General features: G+C 38.7%; 2 long non-coding RNA genes across 4 annotated transcripts; one reads left to right on the forward strand and one right to left on the reverse strand.

The window, feature by feature from the left end:
* Window positions 1–9,333: 9,333 nt before the first annotated feature.
* On the reverse strand, window positions 9,334–16,858 carry LOC121885471. Of its 3 annotated transcripts, none has more exons than XR_006092560.1 (3): window positions 16,781–16,858; window positions 9,636–9,833; window positions 9,334–9,453 (listed from the first exon to the last, which is right to left on the reverse strand). It is a non-coding gene; the product is annotated as an uncharacterized LOC121885471 (long non-coding RNA). The 3 variants fall into 3 exon arrangements; XR_006092562.1 differs by lacking the exon at window positions 16,781–16,858 and adding an exon at window positions 10,303–10,783; XR_006092561.1 differs by lacking the exon at window positions 16,781–16,858 and adding an exon at window positions 10,037–10,163.
* On the forward strand, window positions 16,457–22,928 carry LOC121885472. Its single transcript, XR_006092563.1, has 4 exons — window positions 16,457–16,608; window positions 16,788–17,100; window positions 21,483–21,645; window positions 22,463–22,928. It is a non-coding gene; the product is annotated as an uncharacterized LOC121885472 (long non-coding RNA).
* Window positions 22,929–24,935: the final 2,007 nt, after the last annotated feature.

The raw sequence follows: 24,935 nt of genomic DNA on the forward strand, positions 1-24,935 counted from the left end.
AAAGGTTAAAATGGTTTTTATTTGGATCAGACACTCGTAGCTCATCTGACCAGACAATTTGCTAATTTTATTATTCATTTAGTTTCATGGTTGTTTTACAGAAACACAAACTGCTGGAGTCAAACACACACAGAACTGAAAACATCTGCATGAGATGAGGCAACACATCTGCAGACAGCAGCTTCATCGCCGCAGCAACACTGTAGGAAATAAATACAACCGTCAGTATTACATCATTCTGTCAAACAAACGAACCCTCATCACAACAGCCTGGAGATCACATGAACGGCGTCCAGAAGAAACTATTTACACAACAGCTCATATCTGAAAGTTCATCATTTATTGGTTAAATATGTGTAATTTCTTTAAATAGAGACGATGACGTCAACAACAGTCTGACTTTATTCATAAAACACTCATGAAAACTCAAATATTTAACATGTGAAATACAGTCAGATGGACTCAAACAGTTATGACGTTAAAAGGTGTTAAATAATCATCACGGTGTTTGTGTCTGATGTTTGTGTTGTTCAGGTGACGTTGTGTCAGTGACGATGTTTCATCTGTTTGTTTACTTACAAACATTCAAACCTCTGAAGACTCGACATCACGTTCAGTGTTTTACACTGTAAAAACCTTTGTGATTAAAGTGTTTAGTTTTATACTTTGAAACTGTCGTGAACATTGAGACAAAACAACAGTAAAAAACTGTAACGACCACTAAACTGTCTTATTTATTTATCTACATTTACAGCTGAAACATAAATATTAACCACCTCACTACAGGAAAACAAATGATGTCAAAATGTCCTCAGAGTTTGTTCCAGTAGTTTAAACTGTGGTTTCACATCTTCAGTATGACTGTATTTTACTGTATTTTACTGTATTTTACTGTGTCTGACTGTATTTTACTGTATTTTTACTGTATTTTACTGTATTTTTACTGTATTTTTTACTGTATTTTACTGTGTCTGACTGTGTTTTTCTGTATTTTTTCTGTATTTTACTGTATTTTTTCTGTATTTTACTGTATTTTACTGTATTTTTTTGTATTTTACTGTATCTGTATGTATTTCAGATTATTAAACTTTCAGTTGATGTAAATATGTGAAGTTTGATGTGTTGAATGAAAACAACAGAAACAAACTGAAGCAGAGAACTTTCAGTCAATCATCATTTTTATCTTTAATCAATATAGATTCACTGTCAAGAATTCATCATCAATATTTACAATAAAAACAACAAATTTAATAAATAAAATGAAAGTTTTCAGAAGTCTGACACAAATAAATGGCAATGTGTTAAATAATCTTGCAGATGTTTGATGGAATTATTTGATAATTAACTGTTTTGTTTTAAATGCAACAATGATTAACAATTCAATAATGAACAAAGTCGTGCTGCTTTTATAAACGTGAGTTTTCTGAGCTGAAGAGAAACATGACACCCTGCTGAGTGATCAACAGAACATTCATCAGCATCTATATCTTCATCACTCATCAATATTTTAAATTTAAATTTAATTCTGTCATAAACAACAAACACATAAAACATGAATATTCATAAATATTCACAAAATAAAAACCAAACATTGGACAGAAATTCACTCAAACATCAGATCTGAACATGAAGACGAAGAAAAAACAATAAAACAAACTGTAAACATGTGACACAAACAAATAAAACTATAAATCATTTTAACTGTTGATGCAGACTGAAGGTAAAGTTGTGACGTGCAGATTTAATTATAGTGAATATTATTTATTATACAAACAGTTTATGTGTTTTAAACTGTATCAGTTCTGACTCCTGTAAACAGTCTGATGTCATTCAGCTGTTTCTACACATAAATACTGAACAATGTTAACAATGTTTCACCATCTTAATGATTTAAAATGTCCTTTACTGCAGCAGGTTCTTTTATTCTCAGACAGTAAACTGAAAATATTTTGGTTTTTGGACAAAACAAGACATTTAAAGATAGTTTCCGGTTTATAAATATCATTAATTGCAGCCTTTAAAAACATTGTTATGTCAGTTTTTAGAGGAAATCTGCCAATAAATCTAAGAAAACCCGGAGACGTTTCCTCCTGAGGTGCGATGGAGGAGGCGGCGGCGGATGAGAGAAGAAGAAGAAGAAGAAGAAGAAGAAGAAGAAGAAATGCTGCACACAGCTGAGTCGGGAGACAGCGAGACATGTTTACTGTGACGGTGCTTTAATAAAGAAAGCAGAGACTGTGAAATAGCATGGAGTTATTCTTCCACACACACACAAAGCCAGGCTCTCTCTCTCCGTCTCTCTCTCTCACGCCGAGGCCGCCTCAAGCACCCGGCTATAATAACAATCCCGCAACTTCAAATTGCTTGAACAGAAATGTTTGTTCTCCCCCTAACAAGATTGTGAATTATTAATAGGATCTAAAGCCGATTCTATAACCCGATTGTTGAGGTGGGATTCTTGGCGAGCGATGCTCCGCCACACCATTTACTGTGATGTATGTGTCTGCACATCTTTATATCCAATTTAATGTGATTCAGATAGATTTCAGAGGGACATCATAAAAGGCATTGGAGTGACCCCCCGACTGTAGACTCCATACAACCACGTATATGTCTCAATATGTTGATTCGATTTGCTCAATTTTACTTTTACCCTCCAGTGATCTATACAAATGCAATGCAGGTACACTAAGTAAATATGAATACATTTCCAAATTGAATCCGAGTGAATGTAGTCCACAGACGACATCATTTTAAATCCGGCTGTGCTGGGAACCGAGCCGCGGGCCCCCCCCCCCACCGACCACTCACGAGGGTTAATGACTGAGGCTCTCTCTTTCTAAGACTCGCCATTAGTTAGAGTGTAATGCCTTTAAATACATTGTTCTGCCATCTATTCTGTGCTGCTGCTGTAATGTATGTGATGCTGAGGAGGTACAATACAGCTCAGAGAGGAGGATCGATACCGGCAGGCAGGCGGGGAGGGAGGGAGGGGGGGGGGGGGGGGGGGAGGAGGAGGAGGGATGAAGCTCGCTGTCGATATTCACAGCGTTCCTGAAACCTCCTCCTCTTCTTCTTCTTCTTCTTCTTCTTCTTCAGCCGCAGCTCCAGTTTAGTGTCAGATGATCAAAACCACAGAAGAACATTTATTCAGTTTTAAGAGTTTTATACTTTTTCACATCAGGATTTTACATCTAAAATGTTGGCTGAATATTTTTTATATTTTAACATATTTGGTCCTCAACATTTTCAGCTTGTGGCTTCTTATAAAAAAAAGCTGTTTAGTCACATATTTCCATATTTTAAGTTGTTTCTCAGATGCTTTCATTTCAGTTTTTATGCAACGTTTCACAAAAAAAATCAAAGATTAAAGCAAAAATAATAAACTGAATGAATGTTGAGGTACTTGTACTTTACTTGAGTATTTCCATGTGATGCTACTTTCTACATTTCAGAGGGAAATATTGTACTTTCTACTCCACTACATTTATTTGACAGCTTTAGTTACTTTTCAGATGAAGATTTGACACAATGGATAATATAACAAGCTTTTAAAATACAACACATTGTTAAAGATGAAACCAGTGGTTTCCAACCTTTTTGTCTTTTGACGTCTTACAAAAAGCAGTGTGTAGTCGGGGTCACATTTCACATGTCTATGAGTTGTTAACAGCTCCACCAAATAGTGATTTTTCCCTCTAAACTTCTCACATGCTTTCATTTCAATAAATGTTCAAATGATCCAATATTTCAGCAAAAATCAAAGATTAGAGAAAAAGTCCAAAAACTGAAAACAGATTTGTGTATCAGAACTTTGTTTTTTCTTCTTTCCTCTCCCATTAATCATCTCACCACCCCTCAGATTTATCTGCTGACCCTTTGGAGGGCCCCGACCCCTAGGTTGGGAACCACTGGACTAAACTAGCTAACTGTATATAAAGTAGTGTAAACTAGCTCCACCTCCAGCAGTTATGTTTTAGCGAGAACTTTAATTTTAATATCTTTATTTTATGTATTTTGTTGGACTTAAAGTTCTCAGATGTTCCTAAAGATGCAAGATGACTCTAATAGTTTCTACAACCTTGATTCTCTGATGTCTGTGTGTCATCCAGCATCATATATTCTATATTTCTGTGATTAAAGTTCAGCACTGAGATGAGCTGATATGTGTGTGATGATCGTAAACACGAGTTTCCAGGGTATTTTATTGGATATACTCATGTTTACACAAGATATTATCATGTTCATGGATGATATCCTGTTTAGACATGATTGTATCTTATTTATGCAAGATATTATCTAAAGATAAACAAGAATAAAACACACAAATAAGACTGGAGAGATAAAGCTGTGGTGTAACAGTCATAAAGATTTGTTTTAGGTTTTTGTTACTGGTGATGTTTCTGCTACCAGCTGGATTCTAACAGGATACGAGATGCTGCGACTGGTCCCAGTAGAACCAGGACTGACTGGTTACAGCTCAGCGATGTCAAACACAAACATGCAACTTTTACAGCGAGACTCTTCTACAAAACCACAGAAGAAACGAGGAAATGAAATAGTTTCTCTGTCCTGACCGAGTCTCTGTGAGTCTCTCTGACCAGAAGGGGGAAATATGAGACCAGAGCTTCTCCGAGGACGCAGCTGATCTGCATACACTAATGAAACAGCCTATAATTGGTCAGAATTGATTTTTTTTTCTCTCTCCCTGCTTTGATTGAGCTGCAATTGAGTCTGAAGTTCCTCAAGTGGAGAACTGATTCATTTGTGGTTTAAATTCCAGTTTATTTAGTGTAGAAAATAATTATGTAGTCGTGCGGTGATTGGACGTCGAGGAGGAGAACCGCTGACCTCCTCCGTCCAATCCTCTCTGGCCTCCTCTCGTTTGTTATGAGAGGAATCATTTCTGCCGTCATCTACAACCCGTCCCCCAACAATTCATTGTGCTTTACTGAGTGTAAAAGGTGGAGTTACATGAAAAATGTCCTCCGGCGAGGTACATGAAGGTGTGAAATTGCAGACTCCTCTTTGCCCTCGGCCTCGTGCCTCAAAAGGTATTTCTTCTTTTATTGACAGAGCGGCTGAATTTCACCCTGATGGCGGCTGCTGCTGCTGCTGCTGCTGCTGCTGCTGCTCCCCGACATCCTCCCTCCTCCACCTTGATTGCTTTTGTTTCCAGGTCACCTCCTATCTATCGCTGCAACTTTTCCAATTTCTCAGGGCTTGTTGTATGAAGACAGAAGACATTGCCGTCACCGGCTCTCTGGGAAATGTACATAAACCTCCGCAGAGAGACGATACAAAAGAAAAACACATAGAAATCTTCTCACTTTCATGCTTGGTGGGCGACACAGAGCCACCCCCCCACCACCACCTCCACCCCCCCTCGATACAACTTCATCAAATGAATAATCATATAAATGTCACGGTTCATTAATATGAAATTATCTTAGCATGAAGATTAATTGCATTAAACTTATGAAAGTGTGTTTTTTTGTGTGGATGTAAGCCGGAGGAAATGATGGATGATGAGAACGGCGTGATGAATGGAGAAAGCAGCGGAACTAAATTGAAAGTGTACTCATCCGTTCTCTCTCCCCTCACAACTAATGATAAATTGAGCATGTCCCGTTGAACAATACACGTCGAGGCTTAACACCCCCCCCCCCCCTCCTCATCCTCCTCCTCCTCCCGGAGACGATGTGACGGCTTAACGTCACCTCTGCGTGGACGCTGAAGAGTCCAGCGTGAGTCCTGATCTGTGTTTCGTTTTGATCACTGGAGAGTTTAACGTGTTTAAATCTGATTCTTACTGTAAACAGCGATGAAAATGACTCTGGTGACGTCATAGTGATGTCATCAGGGTTATCTCAGACAAACAAGTGTAAAAAGGAGCTTGAGGGACGTGGCGTCTTAAAGACACTCTCCAGTTGCATTATGGGAAATGTAGGATCAACTGTTTTTGGATTTTGACCCAAACTAGACAATAAAAGTCAGGATATCTCCACCTTTACTGGTGTTGATTCTGTTTTTAATCCGTCTCTCAAAAGTCTGAACGGAATCAATGTTCTGCTTTAATAAATATCTTATTAATATATAAATATCTTATTTCACATTTCTGTGTTCCGATCATTTATTAACTGTTTATGCAGCTGTTGCAGATGCTTCACAGGAAGTTATAATACACTCAGCAAGCATGTGTCTAATCTAATACAATACAACAGATACGTCATAAATTCTACTTTTATGAAGCTTCTACGGTTAGTTTTTGTTGACATTGTCAGAAATGTGATGATTCTTCTTTATGTGTATTATTGAGGTGGTAGTTGGAGCGTTATATTATCAAGTGTTCCTGATATTTTGTCCCTCTGTATGTTAAAAGAGTTTCTGACAACGTCAACAAAAACTGAAACTGTAGAAGCTTCATAAAAGAATTAAAATCAGAGCTGTTGTGTTGGATCACATTAGATTGTACAGATGTTCTTAATAAACCTGATCAGCAGACTGAATGTTTCTATTGATTATTCTGTTTTAAGTCCGACTACTTAATAGAAGTGCAACACTAGATCAATGGAGTAAATGCTAACATCAGAACGCTAACATGATGATGTTTAGCAGGTATAATGTTCACCATCTTAGTTTAGCATGTTAGCATGCTAACATTTGCTAATTAGCACTAAACACAAGTACAGCTGAAGGGAAAGTCATTAGTAAACCAAAGTATTGAACACAGAAAGAGAATTATCACATTTTAATGTTTTCTTCAGTGATCAGTGAGTTGTCTGTACATCATGTTACACTGCTAACAGCAGTGGCTAACAGTGGCGGCTAACAGCGGCGACTAACAGCGGCGGCTAACAGCAGCGACTAACAGCAGCGACTAACAGCGGCGGCTAACAGCGGCGACTAACAGCGGCGGCTAACAGCAGCGACTAACAGCAGCGACTAACAGTGGCGGCTAACAGCATCAGCTAACAGCGGCGGCAGTGTCAGAAGGATTCGTCCTCTGAGGAACATGAACGTTTCACGTCAGCTGAGATTTCAGCGGATCGACTGACAGAACAACATGTTTACAACGTTAAAGGAATAGTTCATAACTGGTTTAATAGTTATTAGATAATCAATAATAATAATAATCACTATCAGAAGGCAAGAACATCAATATTGGACCATTTTGCAAAAACGTTGATTATGTTCAGTGACGTTTTTAAAATTCTCAGTTTTACCTGCAAAGTTTCATTCAGATCACTGTATGTGTGTGTGTGTGTGTGTGTGTGTGTGTGTGTATGTATGTGTGTGTGTGTGTGTGTGTGTGTGTGTGTGTGTGTGTGTGTGTGTGTGTGTGTCTGTGTGTGTGTATGTGTGTGTGTATGTGTGTGTGTGTGTGTGTGTGTGTCTGTGTGTGTGTATGTGTGTGTGTGTGTGTGTCTGTCTGTGTGTATGTGTGTGTGTATGTGTGTGTGTGTGTGTATGTGTGTGTGTATGTGTGTGTGTGTGTGTCTGTGTGTGTGTCTGTGTGTGTGTATGTGTGTGTGTGTGTGTGTGTGTGTGTGTGTGTCTGTGTGTGTGTATGTGTGTGTGTGTGTGTGTGTGTGTGTGTGTGTGTGTATGTGTGTGTGTATGTGTGTGTGTGTGTGTGTGTGTGTGTGTGTGTCTGTGTGTGTGTATGTGTGTGTGTGTGTGTGTGTGTGTGTGTGTGTGTGTATGTGTGTGTGTATGTGTGTGTGTGTGTGTGTATGTGTGTGTGTGTGTGTGTCCTCTCATATATTTTAGTATTTCCTGATTCTTTTGTCCTCTGTAGATTCTTCTTTGTAGATTCTTCTTCTCTGTTTTATCCCGCAGCGATCAATGACTTTAATTACTTTTCTAAATAACTAACCGGAAGCAGCTCTGAGGATTGATTGCCAGAATTTTTTTTTTTTTTTTTAACTTTTTGTTGGGTAAAAAACAACCAGGCAGCCAAAGTTACAGATGATCAAACTGGTATTAAGGAAGCGTCTGGCGGCGCTCCAGCTGACAGCCTCTATTGTAAATGATATCTGTGAGATTACAACAGTTGGGGAATGAAGAAGAGGATCTCTATCAATCTGCACTCCGGCCATTAATATTACAACACTACTTATGTCACGCAGTGTAATTTTGAATATTGACATTTTCTGCAAAGTTTCTATCATTATAACGCTGCATTAAGTCAGATTTACCATTAGATTGATTTATCTGCTCTGTGCTTTGATGCCAATTTAACATTTAAATATTTAAACACTTAATAAAAGGTTCATATATATAAATGTATATATATATAATAATGTGGTTGTAATCAGTAATAAGAGCACTTTTAAATGTTTATTAATGTATTTGTTTACAACTGAAACCCAGATGAAGAATTAGTTTATGCTTTATGGGAAACTAAACCATGAAGCAACTGCTTTACAAACAAACAAACAAATAAATAAATAAATATCTCATATTTCATGGAGTTACATCTGTGTTATAATCATTATTAAGTGTTTCTATGTGGGTCGGTATCAGTATCACATCCAACCACTGTCACTGACTGTGCTGATATGATTTAATGCAAACTGCAACGTATCAAATAAACGCAGTCCGAACATATTTATGTGACAGGAGACAAATATCATCCAGTTCAATGTCTGAACGCACCTGCTGCTGCCTGTTTATACTGAGAACATTTACATTTACAAATCAACTTAAACAAATGACTTACTATTACACTACTATTATCACCTGTAGACTTATGAGTTCATTACATAGAGGCTAAATAATACATGTTTCTAGGAACTGTGTAAAGAAAATAATAAAAACTAGACTGACTGATAATAATAATAATAATAATAATGTTCAGTATTTTGTATCCAGCTGTAGATGGAAGTTACTGAATGTGTTTTTTAAAGCTGTGAACACCTTTTATCTCGGCAGAAAAAAGAAAGCAGATGTTTTGTTATTATAAATATTGTTTAATAGACTTTTGGTGAAGACATACAGGCTCATTGAATATAACTGAAGAGCTACGAGCTTCACCTTTATTCACTAATATTTGCTTCTGTGTCACTAAACAGTTTTTCCTCTTTTATGATTATTCATATTTTCAATCTGTGCATAAAAATCCTGAGTGGAAAAGCTGAAAATTAGGAAAAAAATCTCAAAATATCGCAAAAAACAAACAAACAAACTGTTTGTTGATAAAAATCAAATGTAAACAGACTGAGTGAATAAACGATGACGTCATGAATCATGTGACACTGAGGAGCTGAAGACATCAGATCTGTGTGGAGCGATGATGATGAGGAGGAGGAGGAGGCTGTAACCTTCCTCACATCAACACATGAAACTAACAGAAACGTCATATTTCCATCATGTTCTCCATCGATTGAGCTTCAACTCTTTTAATGACGTCATCTAGTTGTTTCTTCTTCTTCTGCGACTGTTTATCTGCTGATATTCACACAGCAACATTTGTCTTTTGATAATTTTATGGACATTCAGTCAAACTAATGAGAAAAGCTTTTTGAACCTCTTCTTACAGCTGCTTTATTAATCATGAATATATGAATCTATATGTACTGTGTCATGTGATGCAGTCAGTGTGTTGTCGTCAGTGTTTCCTCCGCACTAACCTGTCTGACATCACAACAACTTTCAAAAGAAAATCACATCGCTTTTGATTTTATTCCAAGTTCATATTTTGGCGAGTCCATGTTGAATGTCATCCATCACCGCGTGCACTTTCTGATCATCGCCTCCGCCGGGACGAGCTTCATCTCTCCTCTATCCACCAACCAGAGCAGCGTCTCCAATTTTCATTCTCAGCAGCTCTGTAGTAAAAAAAAATAAAAATAAAATAAATAAAAAGCTCAGTTCAGCGGAGCAGCACGCGCTCTGCAACTTCTCTGCAAAATGAATACTTTTTAATTTCTCTGCCTGGGATGGCCCCGGGCCCCCGGACAATGTTGATGGATGATGTTTTAATGCTGCTGAATGTTATTTTTACTGAACAGGGAAAACTATAAATTTTTACTTCATTGGCAATGATTGCGCCCTATGCATAAAAGCGCGGCGGCGGCTGCGCGCTGCCCATGAATAATCGCCTCTCGCAGCAGATGTTACTTTGCAGAAACCAATTCCTCGGATAAGATTTGCAGAAGATTAATTGTCTACAGCTGTTTCATGGCCCGCTGCAATCTTAATACATTTATGATAAGTTTAAAAGCTCACTGGAGGCAGCGGAGCCTCCCGTGTGTGAGGCTGCTGAGAGAAAAAAAGAGGGAGATGCTTTATTCTTACATCTGGATTCATATCCTCTGTCAGATTCATCATTAGCCTTTATGCAAGACGACTAAGAGGCCGGCCGTCATTACCGCACGAGATGCAACAGTGTCTCCCTCCTCTTCCTTTATCCTCTCTTCATGCCCATATTTTCATTTCTCTCGTTTTTTGACTGACTGAATTATTCAGATTTGTGCAAATGAGTTGTTTTCATTTTTCTCCGCTGGAAGTGGAAATTGAAAGTGACCTAGCGTGACCCCCATCTATTACTCAAGCTAAATTGCAGTGAATGTGCAGTCTGGATCATTCTAAGCATGCAGCGGGGAGCTTTGTTAACCCTGCAGACACGCAGCAGCAGCATCTGTACCGCTGTTATGACCCACACAACTCCTGGCTTTTATAAAGACCCATTTAAATATTCTCCACAGAACAAAAGCAATCATGTTCTGAGCGTGGAGCCGGGTCACAGGGGGGGTCAGGGGGCCCCCGGCGCTCAACAGGCCAGTTGTTTAAGGTGAGTTTTTTTGAAGAACCCATTTTTGGCGCTTAAAAGTTCCTGACACCGACGGAGAAGACATGAACGCTCAGAGGTTTTCATTTGCTGAGCATTTAACCCTCCTCCTCCTCCTCCTCCTCCTCCTCCTCCTCCTCCTCCTCGCTCATTGTGTGTCTTTTTCATCGCGGCTCAGATCATTTAACGCCGCAGAGGAGCGACGCGTCCACATCCATTATTTATACGTGAATCATCTCTGTGATTGAAAGAATCAGAGGAAACCTGCAGCCCTCTGAGCTGAGATATCTTGTTGGAGGTTGAGTTGCAGAGCTGAGACGATTAGTCTATTAATCGATTAGTCGATCGACAGAAAAGTCATCTGCGACTGTTTTGTCGTTTTTCAAGCAAAAAATACCAAACATACATTGATACCAGCCTCCTAAATGTGAGGATTTGCTGCTTTTTCTCTATTTTAGGTCACTGTAAACTGAATAATTGGAGGTTTTGGACCGTTGGTCGGACAAAACAAGACGTTTAAAGACGACACGTTGGATTCTGGGAAACTGTGATGACGACATTTCACAGACAAAATTATTAATCAAGAAAATAAAGATGAATGATCTTCATTGCAGCTTTAATCAGTTGTATTTAACTCAACCTGACTGATCTGATCCTCAGCAAACACCACGATACTGTTCATGTTGTTTATTTTGTTTATGGAGGATGTTTCAATGATAATTATATTTATTGATGTAGTTCAGTTTCAAAACTGAACAGAATATAAACACATATGTAAAAACAGTCATTTCATCACATTGAAGTGAACAGGAAGTGAAATATTGTACTTCCTGCTCTGCTACATTTATCCGCTCCGTCCTCACAAGAAAAACAACGGTATGGGTCTAAAATTCAGCCGGCAGAAACGACCGTTAGTTACGTTTACGCCACCTAGTGGTCGTAATAATTAGATTAAAGATGGCGTCAGTATGAGGTGACTTGATAAGATGAGACGTTGGGTGGACGACCAGCGTACGCTTCCTGTTTCCAACTGCGAGCCATGTTTCCATGTCGGGACTTTTTTTTAAAAACCGTAATATCGGGATGTTTACTGTTGCCATAACAACAAACGCTGTGTTTCAACTGATCATTTCAACCTAAACCAGACCTGAACCGCAGCGTCGACACATCAGAAAACATCATCAGTGTTTAACAGTGATGAAAGCCGGCAGCGTTAATACGACCACTAGATGGCGTAAACGTAACTATCAGTCGTTATTCTATGAGGACGTGTTGAGTTAGAAGCTAATTCTCACATCTACATTTATTTGTAAAAATCAGTTTATTAAACAGGCGTCAGTGTAGATTAAACTACCAACAGCTTGACAACGTTAACATTCCTATAATAAACAGTTTATATGATAAATTGAGCCATTTTGCATCACAAGTACTTTTACTGTAGATACCTTTAAGTAGATTTTGCTGCTAATTCTTCTGAACTTTTACTTAAATATAAATATAAATATAAATGCAGGACATATTTTTCCTTCCACTGCTGACCAAAACACAGATGAGCCGCTTCATTAAAAACAAAATGTTGCACTTTTACTGTAAATTGACATTGAAATTGTAGAGACTCATGATTAAGTAAAAAGCTGCTGTAAGAAGAAAAAAAGAAGAAGAAATGCATAAAAATAACTTCCCGTTGTTTATTTGTGTGTTTCTATTGCATTCAACATGTTTCATGATGTGTTTATGTCACTTTTTTACTGTAAAATGAAACAAAAACAGAAAAATATCTTCTCACTGTCAACTATCCTGTAATAAAAAGGTCACTAGTTTGGATTATAAAGACGTATTACGAGTGAAATTGATGCAGACCTCACAGTGAGAAGTCGACATTTTAAAGAGATTGTATCATCAATATCCCGATCACACACACACACACACACACACACACACACACACACAGAGCTGTGTGTAGGCTGACAGGAAGTGGCCATAAATAATCCCCGCTAACCGCCATCAGCACGGCCTCCACCTCTTTCCCTGCAACACCTCAGACATTGAACATGACATAATACGCTGTAATAAAACAAAACCTTCACTTCATAAATTTGCATGATTTATACGGAGGGTATGGATGGAATGAGTTTAGCATCATAAATATGCAAAAAAAACATGAAAGCATCTCCGCCGCATAATTTTAATTTATCCTCATGTGATGCTGGGATTTAATTACTAATTGGTTTCTCAGCTCTCCGCTCATTAAGAAATTTGTGTTAATGAACTGAGCGTCTACCTTTTTATTCTGTTTTTTAATTCAGAGCGCTTACAAATAGGTTGAAGGAGTGCGGTGCATTTAACGCCCGTTTCATTTCTCCTTTAAGCTTTATTTAAAGACGCGGGTTAAACGCGACCACCTGGCAGCAGCAGCAGCAGCAGCAGCAGAGCGGCTGTAAGCGTCCCATCACATCATCATTCCACTCCGCCGCCTCCTCGTTCTCCTCGCACACCTTCCCGGCTTTGTACAAACAGATACCTGTCACGTATGAGGAATAGGCATCGCTCCTTAACAAATGCCTCATTCTCAGAGGATTATTTACTTTTAATGGGCGGGGGGGTGATGAGAAAAGCACTTAATATGTGCTCACACGAGGTGTGATGTATGGGGTCATGGTAACACCGGTGGCACCGCCCCGGGCTGCTGGTCTGAAATAAATCTATCAGAGGCTGCAGAGCTCTGCTGCGGAGGTTTACTACAGTACGTTAGAGCACAAATGTGCTCGATTAGATAGTTGACGTCTCGGAGGACTTTATGGTTTTACGTCTTTTATCATTTAGAGGCCTCATGTGCAGCCGTGTTCCAGAAGTGAAGGGACACAATGAAATCAGAGGTCATAATCGATATTTTTCACAACCCTACTGACAGTGTGTGATGCGTTTGGCTCGTAGTGATGAACCTACAGAGACTCTGCAGCTTTATAGTGAATTTCAGCTCATTGTTTATTTGTCCGGCTGCAACTTTTACCGTTCTGCTTTACTCTCAGCGTCTCTCGTGGCGTCGTTTCAGGTCGCAGCAGGCAGCTGTTTCCAGAGAAAGAACACCACTAGACACAGTTAGCTGTCGACTAGCCGGTGACCCAATCTGGTCTCAAACTGTTTTCCTGAGCAAACACCTGCCGTTTCCTTCTGTTCTGGTAATTAAGATAAAACGAGTAAAACAAGGTTCTTGCAGCTTTAGGTGTTCCTCTTGTTCTCTTGTGAATAAAGGCTGGTGATGCTACCGGGGGGGCTGTTCAGCAGCTAAAGAGCCAGATATTTCCCTCAGGAGTTGGTAGAGAGTAAAAACAGCTAAAATAGAGTGAATATTGGACAGAAACACGACTCCACATGAATGATAATGTTGCTCCATAACTGCTGGATGTGGAAATAAGCTTCAACATATCAACTTAAAGATGATGATGATGTCAGAGTTGTGTTTGTTTCTAGTGGACAAAACATCAGTTAATGAAGAAGAGCTGAAGTGATTAGTTCATTCATCGATTTGTTGATCTACAGAAAATTAATCATCAACTCTATTGATGATGGATTCATTGTTTATCAGGAAATTCACTGTTTCCTGCTTCTCAAATGTGAATATTTGCTGAAATCTTTGTCGTCTGATATTATTATTGATGGTTATCTTGTTTATAGAAATTATTATCATCTTGTTGTTCACACAAGATAACAAATATATGACTGTTTAGGATTTCAGGGGCTTTGCAAAATAACAGATATTAGCTTGATATTGTGAGTAATATGAGATGATTTGCTTCAACAGTAACTGATTCTTTGTCCTCGTCTTGTGTAACATTGAGTCTTGTGTGTGATTGGTTAAAGGTTTAATGTTCAGTTTCTATTTGAGGCTTTAAACTGGATTTCGGACGGTGAGTTTTCTGCGCTGTAGATGACGTCGCTGCTCGTTTGACAGCTTCGCTGGATGAAATATGTCGCCTCTTTTGGCGCAGCACCTCCCTGACAAGACGTATATGGAGGAGGCCATGAGGATTTAAATGGTGCCATTTATTTGCCATTTGGTGTTATTAATATTCATGATCAATCATCAGCAACGAGGCACCAAAAGAGCCACTAGTTCTATGTTTTATGATGGTTATTAATGACGACCTAAGCGCTTACTTCTTCCACTCATACAGCTCTGAACTCTTAATGATCAAAAGTATTAATTCCCACAGTATTCCATTATTAATATCCTAGATGGAGATAAAAAGTAATATTAATGTAAGGCCAACATAAAGACAGAGTCATTATTTAAGTCCTGTCATCGTTTGTCTTATTTAAATACACCAGTGATAAGGTTTTATTTTAATTTAAATAAAGACATTAATTTCTTTAATGCTGAGTAATCAAAGCAATATTTTGCAGTTTAACTGAAAATCTTGTTAAATTGACCATAAATCTTTTTTTTAGGAATTAGTGGTTATGGATCATCTTTGATTACAGTCAGATTATCTGCAGCTCAGTGAATAAAGAGCTGATGCTCAGATTTCCTTTAGTGTCTTTAAAACATGTTGCATGAAGTTACATTTATTACATTTTATTTACTTACATGAGAAAACGTCTGTCTGTCTCTGAATGAAGTAAAAAAGATTCTCCACTGTTTTAGAAGCATTTGTTTTACTTTGTGCAGCAGATACAGAGCTGATAGAGCAACAGGGTGAATTTATTTTATTTTTGTAACAATCATATAAAAGTTTCTTATAAGATTTAATGAGCACTTTATTAGAGAGTCGACATTTCATCAGGTATCAGATTCACAATAAATATGGAAAAGAGTCAAATCACCTGAAACCAAAAACATCAATAACTGAACATAAAAAACATTCTTATAATGAGAGAAACTATATATAAAAACATACAAACACTATTATAAAAAGACCCCAAAGTACAGAACGATGATATTTTTATCTTGTTTGTACAAATCTTTATTTAAACTATAATAACTCACACAACTTATTATCTAGTTCACATTAATTATTATCATCTTGTTTGTATAAGATCCATCACTGGATGATGCAAAATAACATATTAGCTTGATATTGTTGTTTTGTTTTATTGATTTTTTTTTGGTATGAATTGTTTTAAGTTCAGGAAGATATGAGGCTGTTATTGTCTGTTTATTTCCTATATATATCTATATATCTATATATATTTATCTCTCCTATATGAACCCTGTTGTTGGAATTCATCATCTGTTTAAAATAAAATCTCATTTTTCTATGTGTAATCTCTGGATGTTGACGTTCTGTATGTTGTTGGTCTTTTCGTTGTTTCATGATGTTATAATTGTCTCGTGAGTTTCTGATTTCACTGACTGGTTGTCAGAAAATCGTGTTTCATGTTGTGACTTTGATGCCTTGAACCTGAACCTTTTATCAGTGACGCTCACCTGTCCGGCAGGTGAACATCAGACACTCAGGATGAAGCTGAATAAAGAGTCTTTTTATACGTGCGGGTGTCTCTTCGGCTCTTCCTGCCGCCGTGTTGTGAGGTTGTAGTAAACAGCGTTTCATCAGATGAAGGCGGCAGCACTTGTTGACGGGGGGGTGGAGGGAGGGGGATGGTGGGAGGGGGATGGTGGGGGGGGGGGCGAATCACTAGATTATGCGGCGGGGGCCGTGCACTTGGAAAATGAGAAGAGAGGCCTCAGCCAACACACACACGCCCAGCTGCCTTCCGATCATCCTTTTAATAACCTGTAATATTGTGGCGGGAGGTTTCTGCCAGGCTGGATCTGATTGATGGGCTCTCCGATGAGACATTACAAGAGCAAGGTAGATTGACCAAACAACTAAACATACAAATTATTAAAAAAGGAGGGGTTACCCTCTGGACCCCGGGAGGAAAGTGAATAACCTTTAGTTAAGATGATACCATTTTCCAAGTGCAATTTATAGTCTATTGACTGGAGAAACTGTCTTTTCAGATATGCGGAAATTGTCTTACATTGCAGATGAGATCTGTCGCTTGACACCGGATTTGGGGGCCAGGGCGACAGCAAATATCACATTAGCTGCCCGGGAGCTGGAGAGATGATATCAGACTGTGTCTCAGCTCTGGACAAACACAAGCACATATCATCCCATCTCTCAAACACAACCTCATCCACCTCGACACACACACACACACACACACACACACACACACACATACATCACTCCTGGATCACTCGCACTCATGTCCACGTCGGATTATTCTGCAGCTCCTGACGTGCTGAACGTTGCTGCGGCTCACGGTGTCGACGCAGGAAGGAGTGAGTTGTTTCTGTAAGTGTGTCTGACTTTCATTCAGGAGGTCAGAGGTCACACAACTGCAATTAATGTTCACATTTTTATTAACCATAAGCACGACCTTCCCCTAAACTAAACCATTAAAGTTTTAGTTACATAAGACAGACGATACCTGCTATAACCACATGTTGATATCTGGTTCACACAAACAAGATCCATATCTCTGAACATAAGTTATTATCTTGTGCACTAAAGTTAATATCTTCTTACACAAATTATTTTCTTGTTCACACAAATTATTATCATCTTTATGACTTTATCGCACAAATCAGTATCTTGTTCACACAAGATATGAATCTTGTTCGCACACGTTAGCATGTTGATCAAACAAATGATCTTGTTCTTGCAAGATATGGATCTATTTTGCACACGTTAATATCTGGTTTGCGCACGTTAATATCTGGTTTGCGCACGTTAATATCTGGTTTGCACAAGATATGAACCTTATTTGCACACGTTAGTATGTTGTTAACACAAGTTACTGTCTTGTTTGCACATTTTAATATTTTGTTCACACAAATGATCTTGTTCTTGCAAGATATGGATCTATTTTGCACACATTAATATCTTGTTTGCACACTTTAATATCTTTGTTGTACAAATTAATCTTGTTCGCGTATGTCATTATCTCATTTGCATGTTATTATTTTTTAGACATAATTTAATATTTTGTGCAGTAACAGCAGGGTCACTCCTGTAAACGACAAAGTCTGTGACTGAGTGACTAATGTTGCCACTTCCTGTATCCGTCATTTCAAATTAAAAGCCCTCGAGTGTTTCATACGTGGTCCGGCCGTATACGAGGTTTTGACCTCGACTTGTTAAATGTTGGCATTGGATGTATTTCTGGGTAGGATTGTCAAATATTGATGTTCTTGTCTGCCTCTAGGGTTGCACACACACACACACACGCACACACACACACCACACACACACACACACACACACACACACACACACACACACACACTTCTTCACAGCCAGACAATCCCGCTGATTAGAAGAAGAAATCCGGCTGTTTGTAAGAGAGTTTACACTCAAGTGGCGTTTCTCATTACCTCTCAGTGTGGGATGTTTTGACAGGGAGGGATCCTTCACTTGCCACTCAAGTCTATCAATGTCAGCAGCAGGGCTCAGCCACACACCCATATATTTGGATTAAACAGTCAGAGTCATTACAGCGAATGTTATTGACCTTTTAAGATACAACTTTAATAGCTTTTCTCTTCCCTCTCCGTCTGTCTCCGTGTGAAACACGAGAGGCTGCCGTGCTGATGAAGTCCCCCTCAGGGTTTGCCTGGAATTGGAATCAAATACTTTAGATCCCCTCTTCCTCGAAGGTAATGCCGCAGGCTTTGTGGCAGAGAAAGGAGAAATTAAAGGAAAAGCACACAATGAGAATGAGGAGCAGGCGATCAGGATTACGAGACAGGACACTCATTTTCCAGTGGCCAGCCAAGCTAGACGAAGCCTGAGAGTGCGACTAAGACCAGACCGGCTGTGATTTTAAGCTGCCGCATCAGTTTCCCTTTGACAAGAACGCTGCTGCAAACGGCCGATAATAAATGTTATAACGAGATATTATAACATAAATAAAGATCTATAGATGTACAAATAAATTGAGAAATAATTTTAAAGGTTTTTGGTTGAATGTGTAACTATAAGGACTCATAAGCTGACAGAGGAAGTGCTGCTGTACAACGTTAAAAACATGACAAACTCACACGGTGGCAGCAACAGTTATTAGATTTCCACTTATTATATCTTCTGTTTAAAACTCTGTAGAGACATCAGACATTATTTTTGACATATTCATATATTAATCTGAAAAATGAAATCTGTAAAGTAAATTTGGTGACACAGTTGTGGAACAAAACTGACAACAGTTGTGAGGTTTGTATCCTTCACTATTGCTGCTGGTTCATGTGAGATGCATGCTGGGATACTTGTCTAGGTCAGGTGGTTTTTTTCCACAGACGTCATCCGTTGGTTTGTGGACTCCTGTTTTGAAGCCATCTTGGATTTTTGGAGCCAGAAGTGACCATATTTGGATGAGAGGGTGGCGCTAACCCTAACGCTAGTGGCTAGCTGCTAGCTACTAACGGCTAGCTTGGTTAGCACGGTGCATTTACAGTGTATGGTTAACTGTGATAATGCTAATGCTACTTTTTTCTAGTAAGAAACAGGCTTAAAACCATTAAAACAATATATATATTTACTTTTCTTGCAGACAAGTCTATAATTTTCTATTTGCACATAAAAAACCTGAGTGGAAAATTCAAAAGAAATTCCAAATATCTGTAAAAAGAGTTTCCTGTTGTCTGAGGAGTAACAGCAGTTGTGTTGATAAAATCAAATGTAAACAGACTGAGTGAATAAATGATGATGTTCATGAATCATGTGACTTAAACATCACTGTGTGGACATGAGGTGAGAATACGTGTATTAATATATATATTATCTGCCCTGAAAAAACAGATCCAGCCTGCTGCTGACTGGCCTTCACATCAGATAGACACACATATATATATATATATGTCATATATATATATATATGGGGTTGGATGTCGGATGTTTTTTCACTTGTTTTATTTTCATGTTTTCTTCTATTTATTCATATTATTACACTGTGTTCTTTCAAAACCAAACTAAACACCTTCATTTTCACTCGAGCATTTTGTTAGAAGAACAACACACTGTATTTGTACAGTTTATGTGATTTTATGTGTATGTATTAGGGGTGTGCCCGAATACAAATACGTTATCCGGCAAAGCACAAATAGTGGGTTTTTTTTTTTTTTTTTTACAAATATTTGTTTCATACAAATATTTTAAAAATGATTTGTTTTCAGGAAGAAAAATAAACCATGTCAAACACCAGAGTGCAGGTCGGTTACATCACTATCTCAGTGTCTCTCCTCTGCTCCGCTGTGACGTCTATCAGCAGGTCTCAGTGAGGGGAGTCACATCCACCTGCTACATGACGCACATTTCCTAATTTGGACATCAGTCCTGGAGTTGGTGGTGTTCCCCAGAGATAAAGCTGAACTACTGACACACGCTTCATGAACACTTATTGTAACACTTTAATTTTAAGTGATTTTAAAAGCGTAATAAAAACAAAAAACAGGATTTTTAAGCCTCGTTACACTTTTATTCGAATACAAATACAAATAATTTTGCTGCCTCAACAAATACAGATACAAATACAAACACTGGGCTCTCTGCACATCCCTGGTATGTACACATGTATTTGTTTATTTGTGCATTTTTTGCTGTTTGTTATTTTTTATGTAAAGCACTCTGAACTGCTCCTGTGTGAGACGGTGCTTTACAAACACGTTTGAATTGAATCGAATGATACACTTTGTTATTTATGTATTTAATATTGGTCGTGTTGGTGATGTTGAAGTGATGAAAGCTTTCAGGTGATTTACTCTCTTTTGTGTGTTTGTCTCCAGGTGTAACAGAGGTGTGAGGTTAATATCCTGCTCTGTCTCAACTCCTATTTATCATCTCAGGTTGCATTTAAGCGCCAACAATATGTGATGGAGGATGACTCACATGTATTGACAACGGCCATTTGTAAATCACAGCACAGCTCCGGGTCGCAGCATAATCTGTTCTCTCACTTTATATAAGAGGAAGATAATGCGATAGAACTTTTCTAAACTCGTAACCTTTTATCGCCGGGGGGCTCCCTCGCTCTTTCACCTGTCCAAATCAGCCTTATTGTTTTTGTGCGGCGTGCTCGTACCTGCAGCCATGTCCTGTTATTCACTGTCTCCAGCCATCAGCCTTTTCCAATCTCACCATCAGGGAAGTCACAGCTCTTTGTACAAGTGCCTCCAGTAATTGAATTTGCTGCAGAAATAGCGGCCTGGAAAATTTCATTTTCGATCCCGGCGGATGTGTGTGTGTGTGTGTGTGTGTGTGTGTGTGTGTGTGTGTGTGTGTCTGTGTGTGTGTGTGTGGGGTCCAGGTATCAGGTATTCCTCAGGTTGTGGGGACATAAATCTGTTTATGTTGTGGGGACTCGCCTCCCTTATGGGGACAAAAAGCAAGTCCACTTAATGTTAATTTTAGGGTGAAGACTTGGTTTAAAGTTTAGGTTAGTTTAAGGTTGTGTTAGGGTAAGGGTTATATTAACGTTAGTTTAGGGTTGTGTTAAGGTTAGGGTGGTTACGGTCAGGATGAATGAATGTAAGTCAATGTAATGTCCTCTGAAGTGATGGAAACATGAGTGTGTGTGTGTGTATGTGTGTGTGTGTGTGTGTGTGTGTGTGTGTGTGTGTGTGTGTGTGTGTGGTACATCCCTTTCCTTCCTAACTTCATCTATTCTCTCTTCCATTTCTCAGCCTTTGATGCTTTTTCCTCTCAGACTCTCGTCTCATCGCACCGACAGACTTCATCCCGCCTTCGCTGCTTTCAACCCGACGTCCTTCTCAACCAAAGCCGCCACGAGAGACGAGAACGCCGACGTTCTGCAGAACATTTAAAACACACTGCAAGTCTGGTGAAGTATGATAATGCAAAAATAACACTAAACACAGATTCACATAATAACAACAAATAATAAAAATGATTCCTTCCCTTCTACTAAACCACACTGTAAAAAAAAAGAAATTTACTGTGTAATTTACAGGTTTTTTTATTTTTTCTACATTTAGTGTAAATGCCATAAAAACACAGTAAATTATTTTTATTTAAAATATTCACCATAAAGTAAAGGCTGCAATCTGTAAATTAAAATAATAGAATATTATAGTTTTTTACTTAATGGTCTTTAATGTTAAATTACATTGAATCTGATGTAAAAATACAAAAAATACACATCAAACTACTGAATGTAAAATTAAGGAAATTTTCTGTTTTTTTACAGCAAAACTTTAAATTTAATGTAAAAAAATGTAAAAAAAAAAAAAAAAAAAAAAAAAGCAAAATAATGTTAGAAAGTCTGACAGTTAGCGTTAGCGCACCTGCTGCACCTGTGACCTTCCTCTTTATATGTATCACCAGCATGAACAAAATAACAACACAAATGAATAAGTTAAAAAGGGTAAATAAGTTTACAAGATATGAATCTCATTTGCACACATTAAAGGATCAGTTCCCAGTGTTCCCAGTTAAACCAGCAGTCAGGTGTCTGTAATCATTCCTCCTGTTCATATTGGATATTAAAAGATCCTTCAAATGTGCTTTAATGGAAGTGATGGAGGATAAAATCCACAGTTTATGAGCTTTAATTAAAATGTTTCTAAACTAAATAATAACTGATGTGGAGTCCAACGTTGTGATGTAATCTGTATAATTATTACGTATCAGCTCCTTCCTTCAGATCAGCTGATCAGAGTCTCGACTGAAGATGAAGATGAGGATGAAGATAAACGTCTCTAAACTCACTCAGATTCACTTTTAAACTGATGTTTGATGTTTTATAAATTCATTCTGTTGTTTTTTTCTTAGCAAATTTAATTTTGTTGTTTTTTTTAATATTATTTTTGTTTTGTAAATTCTATCTTGTTTGATATTTAATGCTAGAACTTGTTTTGAAAAGTGCTGTATAAATGTATGAATAGATGAACTTTATTGATATAAAACCTTTAATGCAGCTTCACAATTCAACAGCAGAAACATCAGTTTAAGACACAGACACAAGGAGGAAATGAGTGTTAATATTAATAAACTAGTATTGACACAGTTACACAGTCATTAAATAAAGATTAGAGAAAATCATAAAAGATTCAAACAGACAGTTATTAGTTTTGCAGGTGTGATATTTAAACTGAAAACACTGAAACACGTCCGACACACAGATGAACATGTTTTAATTCAAACTGCCTTTATTTCCTCCATCTGCCTCTCATCCCTCCTCCTCTTCCTCCTCTCCAAACCCCCCTGACCACCGCTAATCTCTGTCAGCATAACTCTGCTGCAGGCGGGGAGGAGGAAGAGGAGGAGGAGGAGGAGGAGGAGGAGGACAGAGACTCCACGGCTTGTCACGGTGGCAATTTTCTCCTAAATACCTTCCACAAATAATGGTTTTCAGAATGAGCATTAACAGGGTTGATTACACGAAATGGCCCTTTTAATTTACAGCGGGCCGGTATTGATCACAGGAGTGCAGATTAAAGCGTTCAATGAAGCCAGTGATGAGGTATTAAGCAGCTGGAGGCCCCCGGGGGGCCCCTGAGGGGATCGGGGGTGGGGGAGGGGGTGGAGGGGGGAGGCTGGCCGGGGCTCTGCCTGTGTACAGTTATTCCCCTGTAATGAAGTGCCTCTATGCAGCGGCATGGAGCAGCGGCAGGAAAAATAGATTGAAGATGATGAGCTCTTCAAAGTCATTTCTTGCTCTCTCATTCCACCTCATGCCCGGTTGTCTGCTGTCCCGCCGCCGCCGCCGCCGGAGCCACCGCCGCCGCTCCAGAAAATACCTCGGATTTACTTAGCTGGCTGGACCGATGCAATTTTTATGACCTTATTGCTTTTTTTTACCATGGTAATAGTTTTGAATCAATTTATCAATCTGCAGGAGCCATCAGGCATGTTGCCCTCAAAGATCAAGTCCAGGTCATTCCATCATTGCACTCCGGTGCACTGAGATGGAAAGGCAGGAGGAGAAAAATGTACCTCCTCCTCCTCCTCTTCTTCTTCCTCCTCCTCTCCCTCCACCATCCCCCCCCCCCCCCCCCCCCCCTCTCTATGGCTGCCATCGGCCATATGAGAATGCTCCTCAAACAGCTTAGCAAACATGCTCTCACCAGTTTAACCCCTCATCCAAAACCCCCCCCACAATCACGCCGCCTCTAACAGCAGAGAGCAGGGATTCCTTATTATCTATCGCCTCTCGTGACACCACGAGAGCCTCTCCAGCTTCCACAAGTACCACAGAAGAAGAAGAAGAAGAAGAGAGCAGCAGCAGCAGCAGCAGGCGTCTCTCTCTCTCTCTCTCTCTGCTCATCACAAGCTTTAAATACATCCACATAAATCTGGATCTTTTACATTCGACTCGATTGATTTGGTGCTTAACTCATTTTCAAATCAATAACAGATTTTGAGGAGGACAATTTATTTTCAGGATTAATATGTTTAAATGAGGCTCGACTGTCCTTTGTTTGGCTTCAGCAAATGTCAATTAATGTCGGGTATCGTCGGTGAGATCAGGACTGAGAGCTTTCATTCAATTAGGCTGAATTATCGGAGGCTCAGTAACGCTGCAGCAGTCATGTGATGATGTTTTTGTCTCACAGAGCTGCAACGTTTTTCTCTCTAAATCATCTCGTTGCTTGTTAAAGCAGCTGGTCTGTACTTTACACAGAAATTAGGTCAAAATTTGATTTTTTTAAACTCTTGTTATGTTGAAGAAGATTCATCTGACTGAATGATGCTGGAGGACTTGAAGCTTTATTTATCATATAATTCTCTTATATTACAGTAATGGAAACATGTTCATATACTCTTCTTTTCTATTCTTTATCTATTGAGCTTTTAATAGCGAAGCAACATTAATCAGGATATTTACGGAGGTTTTGTGCCTATTTTTAGATGCTAAACAGCTGAATTGTGTTTATTCTCATGCAACATGTAAAATATATAAATCCATCCAGAGAGACTGAGCTGCAGGTTTAAATCTGTTTAAAAGACGTTTTATAGAGTTTATTAAACAGCAGGAAGCATCAGGCTGCAGGTCCAGTGTGATGTGACTGAACTATTATTAACTCTTATTTTCATTATGGATTAATCCGTCATTTATTTTCCCATTTAATTGATTAGTTGTTTGGTCCAGAAAATGGTGAAAAATGTGAATCAGT

The sequence above is a fragment of the Thunnus maccoyii genome, chromosome 19 (assembly GCF_910596095.1).
Source record: "Thunnus maccoyii chromosome 19, fThuMac1.1, whole genome shotgun sequence".
Classification (NCBI taxonomy): domain Eukaryota; kingdom Metazoa; phylum Chordata; class Actinopteri; order Scombriformes; family Scombridae; genus Thunnus; species Thunnus maccoyii.